A 15,415-nucleotide genomic window follows, 5' to 3' on the forward strand; every position below is an offset into this window, starting at 1 on the left:
GTGTTACTCTAAAGGCATAACTGAGTCTGGGCAACTGATAAAGAAAAGAGGTTTATTGACTTATGGTTCTGTAGACTGTGTAAGAAGTATGGTGCCAGCATCTGCTCAGCTTCTGGTGAGGGCCTCAGTCTACTTCTACTATATTGGAAGAAGAAACTAGTGCCTGCAGAAACCACAGAGCAAGAGAGAAAGTGGCAGGGGAAGTCCCAGGTTCTTTTTAACCAGCTCTCACAGGAACTAATAGAGTGAGAAGTCACTCACCCCCAAGGGTGAGGCATTCCACCACCATGACCCAACACCTTACATTAGGTCTGGCCTCCAAAACGGGATCAAATTTCAACATGAGATTTGGAGGGATCAAACATCCAAGGTACAGCAATAGGTAAACAAATAGGAGAAACTACATCACCCAAATCTACTTAACTAGAAGGCATTCAGCTGTTAGACCTAATGAATGCAATGAATAGATGCAAATTTTAGTCTTCTATACACAGGTTAAAACAACTTTGAGAAATACAGTTGTTTCCATATCACATCAAACTAATTTATGTATTTGTAAATTAAAACTTTAAGCTATTTGGTTTATCACCTGTATGCATAACACATAAATTCAAGGAAAAACTAGATTGATTTTCATTAATTACATTACTGACAAAATGAGCTTCAAGAAAAAACTCTAATCAGAACAAATTTTGGTAAAAGCTGGCACTATGTAAGTGTAAAATTTCTGTGTAATAGGAAAAGACAGATATACAGATCAATGGAATAGTATAGAAAGCCCAGAAATAAACTCTTGCCTATATAACCAAATGACTTTTGACAAGAATGCTAGATATTAAATCAGAAAAGTATAGTTCTTTTTGACAAATGATATTAGGAAAACTGGATATTTACATGCAAAAGAATGAGGTTGGACCCTTACCTTACTCCATATACAAAAATTAATTCAAAATGGATTAAAGACATGTAAAGAGATGTAAGAGTTAAAACTATAAAACTGTTAAAACATAGGATAAAAACTTCATGACATTGGATTTGGCAAAGATCTTGGATATGATACCAAAAGGCAGCAAAAGAAAACAGAGATAAATTGCACTTCATCAAAATCTAAAAACTTCTGTGCATCTTACAACATCTATCTTTCTATAGCTACTATCAACAGAGTATAAAAGGCAATGTATGGAATAAAAGAAAATATTTACAAATCATATATCTAATAAGGGTTTAATATCCAGAATATATGAACCACTTATAGAACTCAACAACAACCCAATTTAAAAACAGTTAAAGGACTTGAATAGACTTTTCTCAAAAGAAGATATATAATTGGCCACTAAGAACATAAAAAGATGTTTAATATCACTAATCATTAGGGAAATGTAAATCAAAACCACAGTAAGCTATCCCCTCACATTCAGTAAGATGACTATTTTTTTTTTTAATTAGAAAATAATAAGTGGCAAGGATGTGGAGAAAGTACTGCCCTTAAGCATTGCTTGTGGGAGTATAAAATTGTGTAACTACCACAGAAAACAGTATGGCAGTTCCATGTTTAAAAAACTAAGCATGGAATTACCATATGATCCATATATTTCATTTCTGGGTATGTACCCCAAACAACTAAAATCAGGAAATCAAACAGATATTTGTGCATCACTGTTCATAGCAACACTTTTCATAATACTGAAAATCTGGAAACATCCCAACATCCATTGATCAGTGAATAAATGTGGTATATAGATACAACAGAATATTATACATCCTTAAAAAGAATGACATTCTGACACATGCGATAATAACGATGAGCCTTGAAGACATTATGCTAAGTGAAATAACCCAGACACAAAAAGACAAATATTGTATGGTTCCACTTATAAGAGGTACCTAAAGTAGTCAAATTCATAGAAACAGACAATAGAATGGTAGTTGCTGGGGCTCGAGGGAGAGGAGAATGGGTGTTATTGCTTAATGGGTACAGTTTCAGCTTGGAAAGATGAAAGATTTTTGGACATGGATGGTGGTGATTCTTGCACAACAATGTCAATGTGTGTAACAGCTCCAAACTTTACACTTAAAATTGTTAAGATTGTAAATTTTAAGTTACATATATTTTACCACAATTAAAAAATACTAAACTGCTTGAGGTCAAGGTTTATGTCTTTTTCTCCATACATCAAAAGTTGGCCACACACTGGGGCCCCCAGAGTCAGATGCACCACATTTAAAACCCAGCCTTTTTACGTACTGGCTATTTGACTATTGCTAACCTTTAAAGATTATTCTTTGCATATCTATGAAGTAAGTAACAGTTATAATAATACTTACCTGTGACTTGACATAGAATAATACCTATCTGTGACTTAACATAATGCTTAAAATGTTTAGTATAATGCTGACAAATTGTAGTCATTAAAAATTAACCACTATTACTCCTGTCTTAGAAAATCTGACACAGTGCTCACTTCTGAGGCCACCTGCATGTCTGGGCATGATCTTGGCTTTGATTCTCTGTCTATAAAGTGGGAACTACGTAGCTTGCATCACAGAATCGCTATGATGATTGAATGAGATTATGTGAAAGTGCTTATAAATTACAGGACTATACAGAAATAAATTATTTCACAGTAGAGAAAAACAAAATACATTAGAAAGTAAAGGAAAAAAATAGAAAGGAAGGAAGGACGGAAAGACAGAAAGAAAGACAGACAGAAAGAAAGACAGAAAATTCTTGCCACAAGAAAACTTTTCAATGCTGACTTTACATGTAAAAACACTTCAACAGAAGATATTCAGAAATCTCCAAAACTAGAATTACAATATCCAGGTTTCTCAGATATAAAAACATTGATCACAGATAAAAAAGAATATTTTATGGTAGCGTTCAAATACATGAAAAATAACCCAAATACCTATCATTCTAGAACTATTGCTTATACCACACTATATGACCAAATAAAAAGCTGCCCTCCGTATAGGCTCTGGTCTGATCGCATACTCAGCCTCAATGGGATTTCTTTAAGAGTCAAAACCCCCACAGTTGCATGAAGCCAGAAGCTCAGAGATCTACTGAGGGCATCTATCTGGTTTTCTAAGCAGCATTTTGGAGGTCTTTCTTTACCTGGAGAAAGCACTGGCTAGAGCTATCTGTACGTGCACTTCTTCTCTTGAACAGCAGAGGGCACTCCAACTCCACGAGAGACAGACCATCTCAGCCCCTCGGTCCGCTTTATCTTCCTGGCTTCGTCAAGACGTGAACCCCAGACCAAAAGAGCTCCGTTTCCACAAAATATTCCACTGAAAACCTATTACTATTCTCTGGGAATTATCGACACGTTCCAAAGGAGTAAATGGAGCCGTGGCAAAGGGAAAGGGTGGAGTTCCACCACACTGCAGGCTGCCTTAGGCCTGACCTGTTCCTCTCACGCCTCTTACATTCTAAAGAGAGTTAAAAAATCTCTGCGGCAAAAATTGTGAAGGATTAACGAATACCTCCCATAGCCCCTAACTCCAAAGCAGAGTTAGTGAGGAATGTTAAGTTACAATCACCCAGTATCAAACTGGCACCTGGCTGAGCTGTCTCACCGTCTCAATATAAGTCCCAAAAGCGGAAGGAATAGGATGGGAGGACTCTTACGTAGCACGCTGTCAGGAAAGGTTTAGGAAACACAAGACAAAGCAGTGGACAAAGCAGTGACTCTACCAGCCTGACCAAAATAAAGTCATCTTGCTTTAAATGTGAATGTGCCTAGAAATTTCTAAGGCTAATTCATATTGTACAAATGATGCTGCCTTCTAACGTGACACTGAAAGAATTGCAAAACATTCTCTAAATGTAACAAAGAGAAGAAAACTTTCATACCGTCTGCTCTTTTCTTCCTGATGCCATTATTCAGGTAGTTATTCAAATGGCCCTAATTTAATTAAGGGAAAAGCCCAGATAATACTTTTTCTTTTTTTTTTTTTTTTTTTTTTTTTTTTTTATTACGAGATTCCCTTCACTCCATTCGTATGGCTTAGGAGTTTTGGTAATTCTCTGTAAGTTCATCCAAAGGAGACTTCTTTTCCTGTTTTCTGTTCTCCCTGGCTGCTCCCTTTCCCGATCCTATTTTTGTCATCTTATCTCCTTCAGCCAACACAACTTGCATTCTTTCCAGATCAAGCAAGCATCACAAGGAAATAACCACTCGCCCGGCGCGGTGGCTCAGGCCTGTAATCCCAGCACTTTGGGAGGCCAAGGCGGGTGGATCAACTGAGGTGAGGCGTTCAAGACCAGCCTGGCCAACACGGTGAAACCCCATGTCTACTAAAAATACAAAAAATTAGCCAGGAGTGGTGGCAGACGCCTGTAGTCCCGGCTACTTGGGAGGCTGAGGCAGGAGAATCGCTTGAACCTGAGAGGTAGAAACTGCAGTGAGCCGAGATGGACCCATTGCACTCCAGCCTGGACGACAAGAGTGAAATTCCGTCTCAAAAAAAAAAAAAAATAACCATTCAAATATGAATCTAAATTACCTAATATGTCATGAAGTCAACTTGCCTTTGTGGTTTTGGCAAAATTCTGGTGAAATTTCTAATGAAGGGAACTCATTATAATGTCCTTCTTCAGGCAATTTAACAAGCTTCAGAAAACGAGGCATATATAGAATATACAATCGATTCTCAGGTCATTCTAGGCACTGTACCTTAGGTGGCTTGGTAGTAGTTGTTAGGCCCTTGTATGGGCTTTGTGATGGTAGAGAATCAGATTCAAATTCTGTCTCTGGTGGTTGTTTTAACCTGTGTGACCTGGAGTACTTAACCTCTTTGATCTTCCATATTCCCAGATATAAAAATAAAGAGAGGGATAATCTAGGACTATTGAAAGGATTCACATTTCATAATCATGTTTCAACCAAAAACCTGGATGCTCAGTAAACACGACATTTTCTCTTTGATTAAAACGACGAATTAAATGCTACACCAATTTTGTAAAACTCAAATTGACAAATGTTAGTTTCATCCAAAGCATGTGTATGTTTCTGGCCTAGAAGTCCAAATTTTTCATTTTACTCTCTCCGTTTCAGAGCATACAATGTAAGGAAGCTTCATGAAAAATAAAAGAAAAGTAAAAATATATTTAGCTACAAATGATTGTCCTCTTCCCCGAAAATTCCAGAAGAGGTATTTTCTATTAATGGCAGTGAACAAGAAAATGTTCTGGTGTCTCTGAAAATGAACAGACGTAAAGAAGACTGACAAAGAGCCACCTGACATCGCCAGACTTGTGGAGAAAGCTTCAGTGCAGTGCTCTCAGCATTTCTAAATAAAACTGCACATCTAGGTTTCCTTCCAAATAGTATATTGATTACTTGCAGTCAAATTGTGGTCTTTCAAACAGCATGTTCCTTTATCATCATGGAACCAGCAGTTTCAGATTCCATAATTGAGAGCTACATAGTTTATACGAATTGGTATTCAGAATAGGACTTTTTAGTTTGAAGCTGAATAATGATAGATGTATGTGGAGATCAGTCGCTTGCTGGGAAAAAATCGTGCAATTCATGTTTTCATATTTTTGCCAGGAGAAATAGCACCTTATGCATTTTTTCCAGAAAGAAAAATATTTCCATCTACCATACCAGTTTGAAAGACTGAATTCTAGAAATTTCTTGGTGGTAGTTTCTTCTTTTGGGGAGAAGTCTACTCTAAACTAAAGAAACTCCCTAAATTCCCCTCCTAATATGGCAAAATTATTTGTTCCGTATTATATACAACATTTGTTTTGTCTTTAATGCTCAATTCATGAATTGTGAAAAAAGACAGAGAGAATGTATCATCTAGCTATTCCACAATGGGTCATGATATACTTGTACCCTCCTAAATAAAATGAAAGCAAACGCACACTTTTCTGTCATTTACTTTTTTTTTTAAGAAGAGGTCATTAATGATCTTTGTTAATTTTATTTCATCCATATAATTTGAGAAATACCATTAATGATATATCTGTCCCTTTCTTCTTTTGAATGTGCATGTATATATTATATATATTTCAGGCTCTTATTCAAATATAAATCTTAAAGTTATTTAAATTTTTATGAAATATTTTAGATATATTTTTAAAATAATAAACTCTGCGATTGATAATGGCACAAACATCCCTTACCCTGCCCTTCTTTTTTTGGTGGGGAGAGAGAGCTCAAATGTACTGATTTAATCACAAATAGACTTTTTAATTCACATCTCATTAAATATGAGTTTGAAAGAAAATACTAAAGTGTTTTATGTAAAGTTCTGTAATGTGCAAAACCTAAGAGATTGCTCCTGTAGCAGTTCCCTGAGCAAAATATAATCAGTCCATTTCAGAACACAGAAATTGCTTACCTGATAGACTAAAAGAAATCTAAAGGAAATGTCCTACTCTCTTAATTAGAAATATTTGTAGAGAATGTATATGGCTTATGACACTGGAAATAGTTTCATCTGCTGGTTCTAAGTGCATGTACTATTCTAAAATGCACTATTCCCACAATTAATTACAGTATCATATGATTATAATTTTAGATGTAGCTCCATGATGTATTTTGAGATGTCACTAATCCACCTTGATCCCCCTCTTCTCTCAAGCTCTACAATGTAATGTCATATAGCTAGGCATTCCAAGCAGTTTTCTAGTCATTTCATATATTTTAGTTTACAGTTTACAAAGACTACATATTATTCGTGGACACAGTCTCACAAAAGTTTGCTTCTTATATATCCCTATATTTTAAAAAAATTAGCAGGTATAGAATAGGATCTACAAAATCATTTTTTGTTCAAAATAAATTATTTTGGGAAATTTTATTGCATACTAACTATACTTTTTAAAATCACAGTGATTTTGTTATGGTATCAGTAATATCAAGAAATTGTGAAAAGTTATTTGCAAACTATAGTCCTTCAATCCAAATTATTTTTTCACTTTACAGAACACACATTTCTTGGTGAAATTTGCAGGCTTCAGTATATATGTCAAGTAATGACTAGATCTAGAATAGTTGTGTTAATTTGGAAAAAAAAGTAATTGAAGTTTTATTTTGTTAGCCTTGACATATTCATTTTATTATTTTAAATTAAAAGAATAATGAAAATGGAATTGAAAGTTTTTTTATTTTGAAATTTAAGAATTGTGTATCATGTCTTAAAGAAATGTAAGATCCTAATAATATGTGAAAGGAGCCAAAGATATTTTTACCTAAACAACATGGTCAATTACTTAATAGTTTATCTTTACTTTTCAAATTCAGTAAATATTTGTCTGATTTGTTTCACATAAAAGAGATGGCCACTTGCACATCATAAATTACATAATTATTTCATGTATGTGAATTTTACATTATAATCATGTTTGAAAAACCCTTTATAAGGATTAGGGAATCCTATTTAAGAAACGTAGTGGCATGTAGTGTGCACCAAAGGGAAAGAAACCCAACCTGTATAAAATTTGTTTTGCTAAAAAGAAAATAAAAAAAAGGCAAACTGGAATAAGGGGAGTGAAACAATCTTCCTTCAACTCCAACATATACTTCATTTGCACCCCCTACAATAACTGTCACTGCTTTTTAAAATACTGCATGAATTCATGCTAAAATTCACTTTTAAAGCAAGGAACATCTTGCAGTAGCTTGGATATGTCCAGAAATAACATGAGTAGTGGCTATTTTACCCAGCAGGCTCCTTTATCACTCCAGAGAAGGAAAGTCGACAGCCTTTGTATCTGCAGTGTAATTAGCTTGTGGATGTAGGGTCATAATGAAAGCAAAATTTACATTATTACAGGCATGTGGCTGTTTGCTCGTTCTAACTGGCATAAGAAATGAATTCTACTATATACATTTAAAGGTGTATTCAATCCATTTTCCAATATTTTTCCCTCCAGAAAAGCAAGAGTGTGCTCAGCAAGCTGGAACTAAACTGTTCCTGAATGGAGAGTTCCCATCCTGCCTCAATGGAAACAAAGAAAAGAGAAAGCCTCCAAAATGAACACAATGAGTGTTATTTGCTACCATAAACTATGCAACTGGTTTCTACTGCCGTGTTGCAATTGAATAGTAATCAGGAGAAGTTACACATTGTTCTTAGAAATAATACTAACAATCCTGTCAATCCTAAGTCCTGACACTGAATTTAATGCTCTGTTTAGTCCTACCATCAAGGATGAGTTGCAGGTGAAGAATTCTTCATAGTCAGATGCAGACTATCTCTTCAGATCCTGTGGCCTAAGGTTATTAAGGTGGGAGAAGCAAAATAAATGCGGTTCTCATCCAATAATAATGGATTTACAAGAATCTGAAACAAAACTTTCCTTCCAGCTACTGCTTTCATGTCAGAGAAATAAAATACATGTACAAGATTTAAAGCTTTGTGTGTCTAACCCTTTCTGACCCCTTTTACATTCATTTATTAATAATAATAACTATGATAATATTGCTTATGCCCAGGGCTGAAATGAGGGTTAATTAGTTAATATTTACAAAGCTTTCTGAAAATGAAAAGTACTGTTTAAGCACTAAGTGTATTCTTTTCTTCTTTCACTCTCTTCTTTCATTTCCTTCTTTTATCACAGATCAATTGATTCTTCCTCCCATCTGGCTAATTTTTTCACTGCTTGTATTTCCTGCTCATTTTGGATTCTCGCCCTTGACTCCACATTGACCTCAATCACTCTTACCCTTCAACCTTGTGTTTGCTCTTCTCACCTCTCATGCTGTAGTCACTTCTTTCTCACTTTCATTTCTTCTTTCTAGTCTTCCTTTATCCACTCCTAACACTAATCTTGTAGCTGTAGACTTATCTTTTTCATTGTCTTCATTTTTTAAGCATAGGTGAAATACCAGAATTGATACAGATTTAATTTAATTTTATCTCCTATGTTATGCATTATTGAGACCAGAAAGTAGATAAATCAAATTGGTCATACCCAATCCTTTCCTACAAGATAGTAAATGTCTTGAAGTCACAGACTATTGCCATCTGGAATAGTCCTTGTTTTGTAACCCTGTGTAATCTCCACAAAATGTTATTTTTAATAAATCCCTCCACTCTATAACATTCTGATGACCTGTAAGCTTTCAAGAAGTCTTGAAGGTGCTTGGAATTTTTGAAAAGTTTCTTACATAGCATAAGTATGGGTGAGGTATTAGCTGGTTCCACATACTTCCCATTGTATGTACAACTTCTAAATAGCCAGCAATAAAAGCATATACTAACTTATTTCCTTTCTAAAAGTAAAAGGAGAGAAATAATACAGCTGTTCCCTTAAGCCCATAGAAACAATTTAGTTGTAGTTACAAGGATCAACTAAGTTTTAATTGTATATTTTAATGGTGTATTTCAAGAGAGTCTATTAACTAAGACAATTATTCAGATTTTGGAAATAGAATGTCCAATATAAAGACATATAAGTCTATTATAAGTTCATGACTTAACTAGTTGCTACCTAATTATTCTCACTTAACAGTGTCCCTGTATCTAATTTTGTACATCACCACCAGAATATTGTAACTAAATGACTTAACTTTGCTATATGCTTGCTCAATGACATTAGGGCCTTCAAGTTGCTCATAAAGTTCAGCACTTACCAGCTAATACCCTGAAAATCACTCCCCTGCCTTGAATTTTCAAGTTGAATAAAATATTTAGTAAACAAGTACTCTGTGCTATGTTAAATGCAGTTCAGCTGCATTTTATCATGTTTGCAGGCCTCCTGGAGTACCAGCCATTATATCTAAAACTAAAACACCCAGTACAACTTAGTTTGGGCTTCTGTTTAGCTACTCATTCCTTCAAATTCTTAGTGCCTACCAACCAGTTGTTAACTGGTCCCACAGCATCCTCTGTTCTTTTCAGTTTCTCTGCAATTTCAGTCATATTCACTCCACATGACCTTGCCACTCCTCTCTGCATTTGAAAAAAACAATTTTACCATAAACATTAAGGTAATTATTTCTCATCCTATGATAATTATTGTTCTTTACATTTATTTTGATAATTAACCAAGTATAGCTTTGTCATACTTACACAACAAATAGACATTAAACCCACACACATTCAAGGCACATGGGTGTGAATATCAGGAATTTTCTAGGTGCTACAGGAATATATGAACCAGTTGCTATCATTTAAAGATATTTATCATCTTGGGGACATAAACAAGGAAGCAGGTGACACATGACAATGAAGGGTACCAACTAAATATTATAGGAATATAGATGAAGAAAGAAACATTTTCAGCAAGTAGTAAGTAGGTAGAGAGTAGTTAGTGTTAGAACTGGTATGTTACTGATAGATAAACAAGACTGTAAGGCTGGCTGGGCGCAGCGGCTCACACTTGTAATCCCGGCACTCTGAGAGGCCGAGGTGGGTGGACCATGAGGTCAGGAGATCGAGACCATCCTGGCTAACATGGTGAAACCCCGTCTCTACTAAAAACACAAAAAATTAGCCAGGCGTGATGGCACACGCCTGTAGTCCCAGCTACTCAGGAGGCTGAGGCAGGAGAATCATTTGAACCCAGGAGGCGGGGGTTGCAGTGAGCCGATATCGTGCCACTGCACTCCAGCCTGGATGACACACTGAGACTCCATCTCAAAAAAAAAAGTAAGACTATTTTAAGCAGATACATTAGTTACTTCTTGTTGTGTAACACATTATCCAATAATTTAGTAGCTTAAAGCAACAAACATTTTATTTATTATGTCATAATTTCTGTAGATTAGGAATCTGACTCAAGGTCTCTCATGGGATTGCAATCACGCTATTGGTTGGGGCTACAATCTCATCTGAAAGCTTCCACTTCTAGGATAACTCACATGTTGGCCAACCTCAATCCCTTGTCATGTGGGCCTTTCTATAGGGATGCCTTATGACAAAGCAGCTGGCTTCCTCTGGGTGAGGGAGAGAGAGAGAATACTCAACGCAAAAAGACCTAATCTCAGAACTGGCAGTACATAATTTCTGCAATATTCTATTTATTATACATAGATGTGAATATCAGGAGGTAGAGATCATCTGGGGCCTTCTTAGAGACTGCCTTCCACTGTAATGATGATATGATCAAAAGACAAGTGGGAAAATGTTTCATGGGCATTTGGGAGTGATAAGCTGTCCGAGTTGGCTAGACATGTCACCCAAATAGGGAGAGCACTGATATTACCAAAGAGTTAATTGTATGGAGTTGCTGGAGTAGTGTTGAAAATATTTACATGAGGCCAGACACAGTGGCTCGCGCCTGTAATCCCAGCACTTTGGGAAGCCGAGGTGGGCAGATCACCTGATATCAGGAGTTTGAGACCAGCCTGGCCAACATGATGAAACCCCATCTCTACTAAAAATACAAAAATTATCCAGGTGTGGTGGTGCGCGCCTGTAATCCCAGCTACTCGGGAGGCTGAGACAGAAGAATTGCTTGAACCCAGGAGGCAGAGGTTGCAGTGAGCTGAGGTCATGCCACAGCACTCCAGCCTGGGTGACAGAGCAAGACTCCATCTCTCTATCTGTAGATATAGATATAGATATAGATATAGATACAGATATAGATATATAGATATAGATATAGATGAAAACCACATTCAGTGAATGTTTTAGAAAAACATAACTCTTATTAAAAAGTATGAACTTTCATAGTGGTTGAATTTATACTCCCAACAACAGTATATAGGTGTTCCTTTTCCTTTGCAACCTTGCCAACATCTGTTATGTTTTAACTTTTTAATAATAGCCATTCTGATTGGTGTGAGGTGGTATCTCATTGGGGTTTTGATTTTCATTGCTCTAATGATCAGTGATACTGACCTTTTCTTCATATGATTTCTGGCCACATGCACGTCTTCTTTTGAAAAGCATCTGTTCATGTCCTTTGCCCACTTTTTAATAGAATTGTTTGGATTTTACTTGTGAATTTGTTTAAGTTCCTTACGGATGCCAGATGTTAGATCATTGTCACATACATAGTTTAAAAAGCTTTTCTCTTATTTTGTAGGTTGTCTGTTTATTGATAGTTTCATTTGCTGTTTAGAAGCTCTTAAGTTTAATTAGATCCCATTTGTCAATTTTTGTTTTGTTGCAGTTGCTTTTAGTGTCTTTGTCATGAAATCTTTGCCCATTCCTATGTCCTGAATAGTATTACCTAGGTTGTCTTCCAGGGTTTTTATAGTTTTGTGTTTTAAGTCTTCAATCCTTCTTGAGTTAGTTTTGTACAGCTGTAAGGAAAGGATCCAGTTTCAGTCTTCTGCATATGGTTAGCCAGTTATTCGAGCACCATTTATTAAGTAGGGAATCCTTTCTCCATGGCTTGTCTTTGTCAGGTTCGTCAAAAATAGTTGTAGGTGTGCAGCCTCATTTCTGGGTTCTCTATTATGTCCCATTGGTCTATATGTCTGTCTTTGTACTAGTGCTATGCTGTTTTGGTTACTACAACCCTGTAGCATAGTTTGAAGCTGGGTAGTGTGATGCCTCCAGGTTTGTTCTTTTTGTTTAGGAGTGTATTAGCTATTCAGCCTCTCTTTTGGTTCCATATGAATTTTAAAATAGTTTTTTCTAGTTCTGTGAAGAATGGCAGCAAAGTGATTCCTCAAAGAACTAAAAACAGAAATACCATTCAACCCAGCAATCTGATTACTGGGCATATATCCAAAGGAATATAAATCATTCTATTAGACACATGCACACATATATTCATTCCAACACTATTCATAATAGCAAAGACATAGAATCGACCTAAATGTCCATCAACAGTAGATTGGATAAAGAAAATGTGGTACATATACACTACAGAATACTATGCTGCCATAAAAACTAACAAGATCATGTCCTTTGCAGGAAAACAAATGGAGCTGGAAGCCATTATCCTTAGCAAACTAATGTGGGAACAGAAAACCAAATACCACATATTCTTATAAGTGGGAGTTAAATGATGAGAACACATGGACACATAGAGGGGAACAACACACGATGAGGCTGATTGGACAGTGGAGGGCGGGAGGAGGGAGAGGATCTGTAAGGAATAACTAACGGATACTAGGCTTAATACCTGGGAGATGAAATAATCTATACAATGAACCCACATGATAAAAGTTTACCTATATAACAAACCTGTACATTTATCTCAAACTTAAATTTTAAAAAATTTATAAAAAGAATGAAAGCTGAGGTAAGTAATAAAGTAATACCAGTTAAAATGCTTATATAGTATCCCAAATATGAAATTCATTTGAAATGGGGATTATTTGAACTCTGAAATTTCATTATATAACTTTTTATGCATAGTATATGTTTTGTCTTTCCATTGAGACTAAGTTTTAACACAAGGATAGTATATACCTTTTTATCTTCATTATGTCAAACATAGAGTACGCAATATTGTATAAGTACTAGTTGGAAAGAAAAAGAAGGAAAGAGAAGAATCACACAAAAGTAATATTGCAGAAAAGAGTTTCAAGATTGATATTGCTGACTTTCTCAAAATAACACAAAGTATTTGAGTTGGAACTGAAAAGAGGTGCCTAGATCTTTTTTTAAAAAGTGAGATATTTTTCTAAAAGCAGTGTCCGTGGAGAGTTATAACTTAGAATCCAACTACATTGAATGAATGGGGAGGGGAGAAATTGAGGCATTCAGGATAGCCTTTGTTTTCAAAAAGTTTGCTGGTGCTGGAAAAAAAAAAGAAAAATATTATAGTAGCTAGAGAAAACTGTGGTTAAAGTATGTAAAGACTTGAGCACATTTTTAGGCTACAAGGAAGCAGTAAGGAAAAGAATTTAAAGACATGAGAGAAGACTTTATGGAACTAAATCTCAGAAAAGACAGAAAAAATAGTTTTTAAGAAAATGTAGAGATGGTGGCATTAATTATGGAAAGACACAGGAACAATTCTTCTTCCATAAGACAGGAGGAAAATGTAGGTAATATGTGAGAAAATGTTTCTCACTTTACAAAGTTCCATAACAAAGCCTCTGAAATCAAAATGATAAAAATTATTATACGGACGATGACATGTGCTTCTTTGTGGGTCACAAATAAATAGAAGCTAAAATATAGGTAGGTATATGCAGGGTTAAATAAACTGAATCCACATAGTCTCCGTTGTTTAAAATATTTTTTCATTTTGTATACCTTTGCTTTATGGACTTTATGGAAAACTTATTCTCATAAAATAAAGCAGTCAGAGTTTTGTGTTAATATTAGGTCAGCTGACTTTAAAAGGATGTTCTTTTTTACCCTAGATTGTCAAAAATTCTATATAATGAATAAGCTACTACAATATTAAATGCATGGTTAGAAAATATAGGAGAAACATACAAGAACAAAGAGTTCCTGCCTTTGAAGAACTCACAATAGAGAAAGCAGAGTGACAAGTACACAAATTTCTCTATGACAGAGTAGATGGCATAGGATCATTACTAACAAATCCAAGGGGATTCAAACAAGAAGGAAGAAGTGGCATTCAGGTATGGTCCTCAAGATGTCTTCATGAAAGAGCTTACAATTTACATGGAATTGGCAGTTGGACAGGACTTTTAAGAGAAACAATAAAGATAAAGAACACTCTAGTTTTGAGGCAATGACATGAATAAAGGCACAGAGTCAAGAGATTGTGGGAATTGTTCAGAGAAAAGCAAATATCTTAATTAAACTAAAGGGGAGGGGCATGAGGCAAGAGTTAGGAATACTCCTGAAACATCTGGGATAGTAACAAATGAAGTTTTAATCAATGAGTCAATAAATTCAGATCTATGTTTTGAGATGCTTAATCTAGCAGTAATATGCTTTAGAATCCATAAGAAAAAAACAGAGAACACAGTTAGGAGCCTATTGTGGTACTCCAGACCAGTAATGGAACTGTAAGTGGAAACAATGTCCAAATAGAAAGCATTGGTGGGATGTGTGAGGCATTAGAAGGTAAAATCAAAAGGATAAAGCAAACAACTTTGATGTAACGGTGATGAGGGAGAGCTGGGAATCACTCCATAGGTATGTAGCTTTGTTACTTATGCTGCCAAAAATTCTTATAGTTTGAAAAACGGACAGTCTCCAAGAATTACAACATAAGGATAATGCAGTGTTTTGGAAGTGAATGAATACTTCAGAAAATTCCCTCTTTTAACCCTATAGCTATATAATGGCCTAAGTGGGTGGCATGAGCTACGAGGTTCAAAAATCTCCAAAAGATATAATCAACAGAACTTTTTGGAACATGAGCTTCGTCCAAAGATCATGGGAAGCAAGAGGGGGAAAATATTGCTATAGAAGTATTACACTACAGACAGCATAACTAGTAGAATGCCAGTGCTGGGAAATAAAACTGCTGCATAGTAGGTACCAATGGCTAAGTGTGGTCAGCTTTTGTAAAGAAAATGAGTAACTCTTGCCAGGACATTTTGCAGTATCCATTCCTCAA

This window comes from Theropithecus gelada, chromosome 13 (genome assembly GCF_003255815.1).
Source record: "Theropithecus gelada isolate Dixy chromosome 13, Tgel_1.0, whole genome shotgun sequence".
Lineage (NCBI taxonomy): Eukaryota > Metazoa > Chordata > Mammalia > Primates > Cercopithecidae > Theropithecus > Theropithecus gelada.